Source organism: Rhinoraja longicauda, chromosome 9 (genome assembly GCF_053455715.1).
Source record: "Rhinoraja longicauda isolate Sanriku21f chromosome 9, sRhiLon1.1, whole genome shotgun sequence".
NCBI classification, from domain to species: domain Eukaryota; kingdom Metazoa; phylum Chordata; class Chondrichthyes; order Rajiformes; family Arhynchobatidae; genus Rhinoraja; species Rhinoraja longicauda.
In genome coordinates this window covers 65,903,864-65,915,918 of record NC_135961.1, presented here as the reverse complement: position 1 = coordinate 65,915,918, position 12,055 = coordinate 65,903,864, and the positions used below count along the sequence as shown (strand labels likewise).

The window sequence follows — 12,055 nt, the reverse complement described above, 5'->3', positions numbered from 1 at the left end:
ACAGCGGGTTCGATCCTGAGCACGGGTGCTGTCTGCACGGGGTTTGTACGTTCTCCCCGTGACCTGCGTGGGTTTTCTCTGAGATCTTCAGTTTGATACAGAGATGCACCAGGTTAATTCCCGGGATGGCAAGACTGATATATGATGAACGAATGGATCGACTGGGCTTGTATTCACTGAAATTTAGAAGGACGAGAGGGGATCTCTGTTTTATAGAAACATATAAAATTCTTAAGGAATTGAACAGGGTAGATGCAGGAAAAATGTTCCCGATGTTTTGGGAGTCCAGAACCAGGGGTCACAGTTTAAGAATAAGGGGTAGGCCATTTAGGACTGAGATGAGGAAAAACTATTTCATCCAGAGAGTTGTGAATCTGTGGAATTTGTTGCCACAGAAGGCGGTGGAGGCTGATTCACTGGATGTTTTCAAGAGAGAGTTAGATATAGCTCTTGGGGCTAACGGAATCATGGGATATGGGGAGAAAGCAGGAACGGGGTACTGATTCTGGATGATCAGCCATGATCATATTGAATGGCGGTGCTGGCTCGAAGGGCCTACTCCTGCACCTATTTTCTATGTTTCCTACCAAAATCCAAAGACGTACAGGTTTGTAGGTTAATTGGCTTGGTAAAATTATAAATTGTCCCTAGTGTGTGTAGGAGAGCGTTAAGTGTGCGGGGATCGCCAGTCGGCTCGAACTCAGTGGGCGAAAGGGCCTGGCTTCGCGCAGTATCTCTAAACTAAACTAAACTGTTACTCTTGGAAGAAAATTAAAGTTGGCAAAGGCCGTTGCTTTTTCTGTGACGTACAGACCAATATGGTGCGACATGTATGTTTTCAATCATTCGAACTGGCATCTTTCCGTGTACAAGCACTGTCAAAGACAACTTAATTCGATTTCAGAAAGTAATCAAATCCTTTTTTTTTTTTGCCTGGTGAGGCATCAATTTGCTTCAATTTACCATTTTGGAACATTAAAGCATTGCTGAATAAAATCCTGGTTGATCTGAACAATCAGAACAAAGCTTGTAACATCGATGCGTGGGTCTTTGGGCATGCAAATCCACTGACAGCACGCAACATGGGGTTAAGAAAGAGTTTGGAGATGCACTTTCAAGTCTTCTGGTAAATTTTAGCCATTGCTTATATTAGGTAACTTTGATCTTGGTATTTGAAGGACAGTTTTAGTCCATGTGGGTCCAGGTGCAAAATGAATTAAATCCCCCAAAAAGAGGAAACTTGTATTTACACAGCAATTAGTTGTATCCTCAGGGCGACTTGCACACTTGACAACCAATAGATTACTTCTGAACCTTCAGGCAGGCAAACAATGCTGACAACCTGGAAAGCTATTGAAATGTCTGAAGAAGGGTCTCGACCCGAAATGTCACCCATTCCTTCTCTCCAGATATGCTGCCTGTCCCGCTGAGTTACTGCAGCATTTAGTGTCTATCTTCGAACTGATAATAAAGACCCAACTATATAAAATTGAATACAATTAGATAGATAAATATGCCCAACTATTTTCATTTTCACACAATTTGAGATCGCCTCTCTCTCCGTCCCTCCCACACCCTCGTTTCACTACTGGTTTCACTATCGTCCTGGTGAGTTTCGTTGTCTGTATAACTCTTTTTCACCCAGCCCACAGCTAACAATGAACAGTTTCCTTTATCATCGTTATTTTTTTTTGCATGTCTTTCATTCATTTTGTTCAACATCTCTCGACATCACCGTCTATATCTCTTGTTTCTCTTTCCCCTGACTCTCAGTCTGAAGAAGTGTCTCGGACCGCTGAAACGTCACCTATTTCTTTTCTCCAGAGATGCTGCCTGACCCGCTGAGTTACTCCAGCTTGTTGTGTTTATGTTACAAAAGTATGCCAACTATATAAAATTGTATACAATTAGATAGATAAATATGCCCATTGTCAAACCTGCATTTAAATTCTGCAATCATCAACTCATGTGATGGGTAACAAGATCAACAATAATTGTATATTTAAGATACCGCCAAAGGGACTTTACAGGAGCTTTGGTAAACAAATATTGATGCCACCAAGCCATATGAGGAGACAATGGAACAGGTGAAAGCTAGTTTGATGGAACACTTTAAAGAATGAGAGAGTTCTGCAGAGAATGAAGTTTAGGAAGCTACGTTTTGGAGCTAAGCTACAAACTGTGGAGCAATGACAATCAGGGATGGGAATATTCCAGAACTGGAGGAAGCCAGGCATCAGATCACTTTTACTTCTGGAAAAATAAATTGCGGGAAAGTAATAAGTTTCATATATTACTTCTGCTTCATTTTTCTACTCTCTTATTTTGTCCATTTCTTTTATTTCTTTGCACCCAAAGTCAAGATTGCATCAGCATGCTTTATGACATTTAGACTTTAAAGATACAGTGTGGAAATAGACCCTTCGGCCCATCGCGCTCGCGCCGCGGTAGCGCAGCGGTAGAGTTGCTGTTTTACAGCGAATGCAGCGCCGGAGACTCAGGTTCGATCCTGACTACGGGTGCTGCACTGTAAGGAGTTTGTACGTTCTCCCCGTGACCTGCGTGGGTTTTCTCCGAGATCTTCGGTTTCCTCCCACACTCCAAAGACGTACAGGTATGTAGGTTAATTGGCTGGGTAAATGTAAAAATTGTCCCTAGTGGGTGTAGGATAGTGTTAATGTACGGGGATCACTGGGCGGCACGGACTTGGAGGGCCGAAAAGGCCTGTTTCCGGCTGTATATATATGATATGATATGATGATGATGACCAGCGCTCGCCCTGTACACTAGTTCTACCCTACGCACCAGGAACAATTTACAGAGGCCAATTAACCTACAAAACCGAACACCCGGAGAAAACCCACGCAGTCACTTGGGAGAACGTACAAACTTCGTACAGACAGCACCCGTAGTCAGGATCGAACTCGGGACTCTGGCGCTGTAAGACAGTAGCTCTACCGCTGTGCCACTCGGCATGTCATGATCTATGCATTCCATTCATTGATAAATCTGAAACCATCACTGAGTTACAATGGATCAAATTAAAATTCAATCACCATCTCAGTTCTTGCTCTGTTAGAGCCCCCACCCCACGTCTAATTTCATTGCCAACTGGCTGACTGCTAACAGCACCCTCCTTCAGGACCCAAGTAGGGTTTTAAAAAGTGCAGTGGCCTCTTCGAATTTACATCAACTATTTCTAATGTTCATGTTATGTTTAATTAGAATGGACACTACAAAGACTTACAATTATTTAAAGTTATTATCCCTCCCACCATTGGTGTCAGTTTCCCCTCACTCAATCCTCAAAACCAACAGTGATTTCTAACATTACTACCAAATCATTCCTTACCTTTCTCTGCTCAAAGGCGAACCCATTGAACACAGAACATACAACACAGAGCAGCATTACAGCATGAGAATGTGCCAAACATGATGCCGAGACCAACTATTACTTGCCTGCACATAATCCATATCCCTCCATTCCCTGCATATCCATATGCCTTTCCAAAAGTCTCCTAAATGCCATGTATCTACCACAAGCACCACTCCCGGCAGCACGTTCCAGACCATCCTGTGTAAAAAACGCAGAAGACCCAAAATGTAATCTATGTTCCCCTATCTAAGCCCGCTGCCTGACCCGATGAGTTACTCTAGCACTTTGTGTCCTTTTAAAAGTTATGGAGTTGTGATCTCAGCTTCTCTAGTTCTGATCACATGATATATTGACATATGTCAATATGTAATGTAATCAGAACTAGAGAAGCCTTTCGAAGACTATCTCAGCCTTTCGAAGACCATCTTTCTAAAGCTTGGGGTGCCTAGAATTGAATACAGAGCTGCAGCCTAACCAGAGATAAGACACAAAATGTTGGAGTAACTCAGCGGGACAGGCAGCATCTCTGGAGAGAAGGAATGGGTGACGTTTCGGGTCAAAAACCCTTCTTCTGAAGAAGAGTCTCGACTCAAAAACGTCACCCATTCCTTCTCTCCAGAGATGCTGCCTGTCCCGCTGAGTTACTCCAGCTTTTCGTGTCTATCTTTGGTTTAAACCAGCATCTGCAGTTCCTTCCTATGGGACCTAACCAGATTAGATTCAAGTTTCTGCTTACTGAAGTTTGTACTTATATTTTAGTCTCATTTCCAATCCGAGCGTTTATGGTATTAATCAGTGCAGCTTCATTTAAGTCACCTCGTGGATTGAAAATATCAAAATGCAGATTACTTAATTAGCTCCTTGAATACCTGTGGCAATAAAACACAAGCTGCTGACTACAAATTGGAGTTCTGTTCACTTGTTCGGTCATCTGGAGACTTGAGATGATGCAGAAGAAATGAAAGGGAAAGGTTCGAAACATTTCATCGTGCTTCCCACAAGAAAAACTCAAGGTTATTTCCAATTATGTCGGCAGATTTACAAGCACTGCAAGATTTTTAAAAAATGATCCAAAGCTTTCTTTTTGTCTCCAATTTCTACCTTCATGACATTCTTATGACACACTAAAATGGAAACATGGACGTTGATTAGTACAGATGTCGGGGGTTATGGGGAGAAGACAGGAGAATGGGGTTCGGAAGGAGAAATAGATCAGCTATGAATGAATGGCGGAGTAGACGATGGTCCGAATGGTCTAATCATGCTCCGATCACTTATGAACAAATGAACAAGGATCACGGCACGGTGGTGCAGCGGTAGAGTTGCTACCTTACAGCGCTTGCAGCACCGGAGACCCGGGTTCCATCCAGACTACGGGTGCTCTCTGTACGGAGTTTGTACGTTCTCCCCGTGACCTGCGTGGTTTTCCACCCACACTCCAAAGACGCAAGGTTTGTAGGTTAATTGGCTTGGGTTTGTATGCTTGGTAAATTGTCCCCAGTATGTGTGTCGGCTTGCGTTAATGTGCGGGGATCGCTGGTCGGTGTGGACTCGGTGGGCTGAAGGGTCTGTTTCCACACTGTACTTCTGAACTAAACTAAACTAAAGACCAAGCAATTGAAACCCTGAATTTATGTTCCTTTGCCCAATTAGAACATTGGCATAAACAGGGTAGACAGTCAGAACCTTTTCCCCAGGATGGAACTTTCCAACACTAGAGGGCACAGCTATAAGGTGAGAGGGGAAAAGTTTAATGGGACGTGCGGGTCAGGTTTTATTTTACACGGAGTGGTGAGTGCCATCCATTGGTGGTGGTGGAGGCAGATATGATAGTAGCCTTTAAGAGGCTTTTAGATGGGCACATGGATGTGCAGGGAATACAGGTTTGTGGATCATGTGCAGGCAGATGACATCACTTAAACGTGGCATAATGTTCAGGACAAACATGTCCCATAGAACAAACAACCGTAAAGCATTGGAACAGGCTTTTCAGGTCACAATGTTTGTGCCAACACGATGCCAAGATAAACTAATTACATCTGCCTGCTCGTGATTCATATCGCTCCATTCCCTGCATATCCATATGCCTATCTAAAAGCCTCTGAAATGTCACTGTTGTATCTGTACATCAATGCTGCTAAGAGTCTCGCCATTATCTGCAATACAATTAGATTTTTGGTTTCCCTCAACATCAACCCTATTTGGCCACATTTAGATTATTTTTTTTTTAGATTTAGAGATACAGCGCGGAAACAGGCCCTTCGGCCCACCGAGTCCGCGCCGTCCAGCGATCCCCGCACATTAACACTATCCAACACACCCTAGGGACAATTTTTACATTTACCCAATCAATTAACCTACATACCTGTACGTCTTTGGAGTGTGGGAGGAAACCGAAGATCTCGGAGAAAACCCACGCAGGTCACGGGGGGAACGTACAAACTCCGTACAGACGGCGCCCGTAGTCAGGATCGAACCTGAGGCTCCGGCGCTGCATTCGCTGTAAGGCAGCAACTCTACTGCTGGGCCACCGTGCCGCACCGGCATTGATCTCATAGTGTTTGGTTCTACCATCGGATGGTGTTTCAGACTTCATGAACTAACTCACATTTTCCTATCTGCCAACTTAAATGAAGATTAACGTACCACAAAAGAAAATTCCCCATCTGGTCCAGTAGAGCCAATCTTTGGAGGCCAAGTCAGTGGCTATTTTTAAGGCAGAGATAGATGGATTCTTGTTTAGTACAGGTATCAGAGGCTACGGGGAGAAGGCAGGAGAATGGGGTTAGGAGGGAGAGATAGATCAGCCATGATTGAATGGCGGAGTTCACTTGATGGGCCGAATGGCCTAATTCTAAGTCCTCTCACTTACGATAGACACAAAGTGCTGGAGTAAACAGCATCTCTGGAGAAAAAGGATGGGTGACGTTTCGGATCAGGACCCTTCTTCATGCCCTTTTATGTGAAAATGATTTCAGTGGGGCAGGAGCAGGCAGAAACAATGGGTGCGCCAGGGCAGCCCTGCTTACGGATTTTGGGGAGAAGGTCAAAAGGAATAGGAGTAGAATTAGGCCATTCAGCCCATCAAGTCTACTCCACCATTCAATCATGGCTGATCTATCTCTCCCTCCTAACCCCATTCTCCTGCCTTCTCCCCATAACCTCTGACACATGCACTAATCAAGAAGGTAACACGCGGGCGGGGCTGGGGAACGATAAGGTTGGAGGCGGTGGAGGACAGACACCTGGAAGTGATAAAATCTTTGGCACTGACTGAGCCCAGAAAGGAAGTGTGTGATTGAACTGAGGTTATTTCAGAAAAAAACGTGTTTCTTGATACAATTATCTGGCATGGGAGAGAGAAATACAACATTCCTACCAAAGTTGATGCAGCAGAATCATTACATTAGAGGTACTTCAATCTATCTAAATACATATGTTTTAAATGATTTAGTAGCTTAAGCATGATAAAATATATTTAGTTATTCAATGAAGCATGGACACAAAATATTGGCAAATCAAAACTTCTCCAAGCTGCACTGGTCTTTAACTTAATAAATGTCCTAACATAATTGATGAATCATTACAAATGTGATTACCACTGATTCAGCTTTCAGTTGGAAATAAGCTTTTAACACATCTGAAAGTGATGAATATTAATGGCGTCACAGCTGGTTGAGCTGCTGCCTCACGGCGCCAGAGACCCGGGTTCCATCCCGACCTTGGACGCTGTCCGTGTGGAGTTTGCACGTTCTGTGACACTGACTGTGACCTTGTGGGTTTCATCCAGGTGCTCCAGTTTCCTCCCGCATCCCAAAGACGTGCGGATTTGCAGGTTAATTGACCTCGATAAAATTACCCCAAATGTTTAGGCAGCAGGATAACATAGAACTAGTGTTGACGGGTGATGCAAAGGTTGACGTGGACTCGCTGGGCTGAATGGCATGTTTCCATGCTCATTCTTGATCAGTGCGGGTGTCAGAGGTAAAACGGGGAGAAGGCAGGAAAATGGGGTTGAGAGGGAAAGATAGATCAGCCATGATTGATTGGTGGAGAAGACTTGATGAGCCGAATGACTTAATTCTGCTCCAATAATTCAATGAACTTATCGCCAAACTAAATTAAAATAAATGTCTCATTACTTTTACAGAGCTGAAAGTAAATACAGTCAAGTCATGTCACAAAATCATCAGCAGTACGAGTAATTGGAGTCCAAGGTATTTATCCATCCTTGCTGCTTCCCAATCTATATCTGCTTCCAAGCAGTTAGCAATTAAAAAAATAACCTCAAAAGCACTGTGCTAGTGATTACTAAGTCATTTTAAACTCCTTTTGGAATTGCTAAACATAATTATCTGGCCTGGCCTGTTGTTTCAGCAACACTGCAAGCCATCCAGTATTTTATAAACCAGGTGCTTTGGTAAGACAATGGCAAAACAAATTCTTTGGATGTTTTTACATACTTGGCTAATAAATTAATTACAATTACAGTTACAATTTATACATCTAAGATAGACACAAAATAACAGGCAGCATCTCTGGAGAGAAGGAATGGGTGACGTTTCGGGTTGAGACCCTTCTTCAGAAGGGCCTGAAACATCGCCCGTTCCTTCTCTCCAGAGATGCAGCCTGTCTCGCTGAGTTACTCCAGCATTTTGTGTTGATCTTCGGTGCAAACCTGCAGCTGCAGTTCCTCCCTACACACCATGCTTCATAAATCAAAGGTAGACACAAAATGCTGGAGTAACTGATCAGTCTGAAGAAGGGTCTAGACCCAAAACGTCACCCATTCCTTCTCTCCAGAGATGCTGCCTGACCCGCTGAGTTACTCCAGCATTTTGTGTCTACCTTCGATTTTAACCATCATCTGCAGTTTTTTTTTCTCCTATGCTTCATAAATCTGTTGATTTGCACACTACATTCGTCTTTGCCTCCAACCAATAAAGTCAGAAGCACCTTTTTGGGTGGAATATTATACTTCAAATGAAACCAGTTTTGTTTACACATAAATAAAATGGGAGATGGCAGGTGGTAGGTGGGGTGCTGAGCGAGTTGAAAGGAAATATTATCTGTCTGCACTTTAAAGTGCTTTCAGGCAAAAACATGCAACCTCCAGTTTACAGCTATCAAAATAGGTCTCCTGGAAAAAAGAAGAACAATGACAAGAACCAGGTGGCCGTGAGCGACAAAGTTGCCAAGAATCCAAACACAAAGTGCGAGCTCAGCTGGAAAGGTTAAAAAGATAGAATTGAACAATTTCACACACAAGGTATGGAATACATTCCATCCTTAATATTTGCCATGTTGGAATAGACTTCAATGGGAAAAATGAATCACCCTATTATTATCACCTATTCCTTCTCTCCTGAGATGCTGCCTGAACTGCTGAGTTACTCCACCATTTTGTGAAATAAATACCTTATTAATAAACATGTACTCGTCTGAACGGTGGCAGACTCGTGGCGGCACGGTGGCGCAGCGGCAGAGTTGCTGCCTTACAGCGAATGCAGCGCCAGAGACTCAGGTTCGATCCTGACTACGGGCGCCGTCTGTACGGAGTTTGTACGTTCTCCCCGTGACCTGCGTGGGTTTTCTCCGAGATCTTCGGTTTCCTCCCACACTCCAAAGACGTGCAGGTAGGTTAATTGGCTGGGCAAATGTAACAAATTATCCCTAGTGGAAGTAGGATCGCTGGACCCGGTGGGTCGAAGGGCCTGTTTCTGCGCTGTATCTCGAAATCAAAAATATCAAGGGTCCCGACCCGAAATGTCACCTATTCATGTTCTCCAGAGCCACTGCCTGACCCGCTGAGTTACTCCAGCACTTTGTGTCCTTTTGTATTTTATCGAGCATTAGCAGTTCCTTGTTTCTACTTGTTTAATAATGGCTGGACAGATAACTCAGTGGTACTGCGATACTTTAGGTTTACAGTAAGGATCAATAAATTAATGCGCGAAGGAGACGGTCTAATTCTGGCTAGAATATCATACTAGGGCTGAAGTTGGCACTTGGCAGGGGAAGAGAAATGACATTCTGGCCTTCCATCACAGTGAGGAGGAGACTGGAGGAGACTCACTGTGATGGATGTTTCTTTTTTTTGTGTGTTTTGTGTTGGTTGGGGTTGTGTAATTTGCTTATTTTATTGCTCTTATTGTTGGACTGTGGGTGACGAAATTTCGTCCAAAAGACTTGTTTTTTGGATGACAAATAAAGGTCACCCATTCCTTCTTTCCCGAGATGCTGCCTGACCTGCTGAGTTACTCCAGCATTTTTTGAATAAATCGAAAGGTAATTCTAATTCTGAATTCTGAATTCTGACTAAATCCTTATGCTTGCCCATGTCTTAATGGTTGCCTAGTGTCTTGGACAAAGTAGATATCTTGTCTGGATGCAATCTAACAAAATTACAAAATGGTCTCGTTTTTTTTTCCATTAGGATGCCTTGAAGACAACATATTTACTGTACTTTGTCCAAACTTTGACCATATAACTAAATCCTAGAGTCATGGCCAGAATGACAATCCTTCATTTGAAGCCTGCTTACACCAAGCGTGGCATCAAGGATCTATGTGAGACTGAAGTCAATGAGCATGAAACTGGAAACTGTTCCCACCCTGCAGAGAGGATGATGGTGTGCTTATTGGAGGTCAATCATCCCAGCCTCAGGAGATCTCTACAGCAGTTGCTCAGAATAACCTCCCAAGTGGGCAGCCACGGTGGCGCAGCGGTAGAGTTGCTGCCTTACAGTGAATGCAGCGCCGGAGACCCGGGTTGGATCCCGACTACGGGTGCTGTCTGTATGGAGTTTGTACCTTCTCCCCGTGGGTTTTCTCCGAAATCTCCGGTTTCCTCCCACATTCCAAAGACGTATAGGTTTGTAGGTTTATTGGCTTGGTAAATGTAAAAATTGTCCCTAGAGTAGAATAGTGTTAACGTGCGGGGATCGCTGGTCGGCGCGGACCCAGTTGGCAGAAGGGCCTGTTTTTGTGCTGTGTCTCTAAACTAAACTAAGTTCAATCATGTTCAGCTGCTTCATCAACGACCCCCTTTCCTTGAGGACAGACTGGAGAAACGTGCTAATTAGACAATAGACAATAGGTGCAGGAATAGGCCATTCGGCCCTTCGAGCCAGCACCGCCATTCACTGTGATCATGGCTGATCATTCACAATCAGTACCCTGCTCCTGCCTTCTCCCCATACCCCCTGACTCCGCTATCTTTAAGAGCTCTATTTAGCTCTCTCTTGAATGCATTCAGAGAATTGGCCTCCACTGCCTTCTGAGGCAGAGAATTCCACAGATTTACAACTCTCTGACTGAAAATGTTTTTCCTCATCTCACTCCGTTCTAAATGGCCTACCCCTAATTCTTAAACTGTGACCCCTGGTTCTGGTCTCCCCCAACATTGGGAACACGTTTCCTGCCTCTAATGTGTCCAATCCCTTAATAATCTTATATGTTTCAATAAGATCCCCTCTCATCCTTCTAAATTCCAGCGTATACAAGCCTAGTCGCTCCAGTCTTTCAACATACGACAGTCCCGCCATTCCAGGAATTAACCTAGTGAACCTATGCTGCACACCCTCAATAGCAAGAATATCTTTCCTCAAATTTGGAGACCAAAACTGCACACAGTACTCCAGGTGCGGTCTCACTAGGGCCCTGTACAACTGCTCCTATACTCAACTCCTCTTGTCATAGAAACATAGAAAATAGGTGCAGGAGTAGGCCATTCGGCCCTTCGAGCCTGCACCGCCATTTAATATGATCATGGCTGATCATCCAACTCAGTATCTCGTACCTGCCTTCTCTCCATACCCCCTGATCCCTTTAGCCACAAGGGCCACATCTAACTCCCTCTTAAATATAGCCAATGAACTGGCCTCAACTACCTTCTGTGGCAGAGAATTCCACAGATTCACCACTCTCTGTGTCATAAAGGCCAACATGCCATTACCTTTCTTCACTGCCTGCTGTACCTGCATGCTAACTTTAAGTGACTGATGAACAAGGACACCCAGATCTCTTTGTACTTCCCCATTTCCTAACTTGACACCATTCAGATAATAATCTGCCTGCCTGTTCTTTCCACCAAAGTGGATAACCTCACACTTACCCACATTAAACTGCATCTGCCATGCATCTGCCCACTCACACAACCTGTCCAAGTCACCCTGCATCCTCATAGCATCCTCCTCACAGTTCACACTGCCACCCAGCTTTGTGTCATCCGCAAATTTGCTAATGTTACTTTTACTGCACAATTGCACCCCCAGGACCACGAGTCATGGTCTCAAACTCAGGAACCAAGAACTCAGGACTAGGGCGGGGAGACAATTCTTCAGCCAGTAGGGAGCTAATTTTTCAAAATTAAAAACTACTGTAAATACTCAGCGGGTCAGACAGCATCTGTGGGAAGAGAAACACAGATGCTGCCTGACTTGCTGAGTACTTCCATAATTTTCTAGCTCGATTTCAAATTCTCAGCTTCACAAGTCTTTTGAAGTTATCAGATTTAATCTTTTGAAGTTATTTACTCGAGCAAGCTGTGGAGGCACAATTGCCGAGTATAGTCAATAGAGAGATTTATAGATACTAAGGATTTCAGGCAAAATGGTGTTTATGCAGGAAAGTGATATTGAGATAAAAGATCAGATAATATAGAATGTCAGAGCAAGCA

At 43.9% G+C, this 12,055-nt stretch overlaps 1 protein-coding gene across 2 annotated transcripts in view; it reads right to left on the bottom strand.

The window, feature by feature from the left end:
* The window catches only part of LOC144596824 (ADP-ribose glycohydrolase MACROD1-like), a 1,032,359-nt gene that overhangs the window by 879,562 nt on the left and 140,742 nt on the right, over positions 1-12,055 (bottom strand). The window lies entirely within an intron of this gene.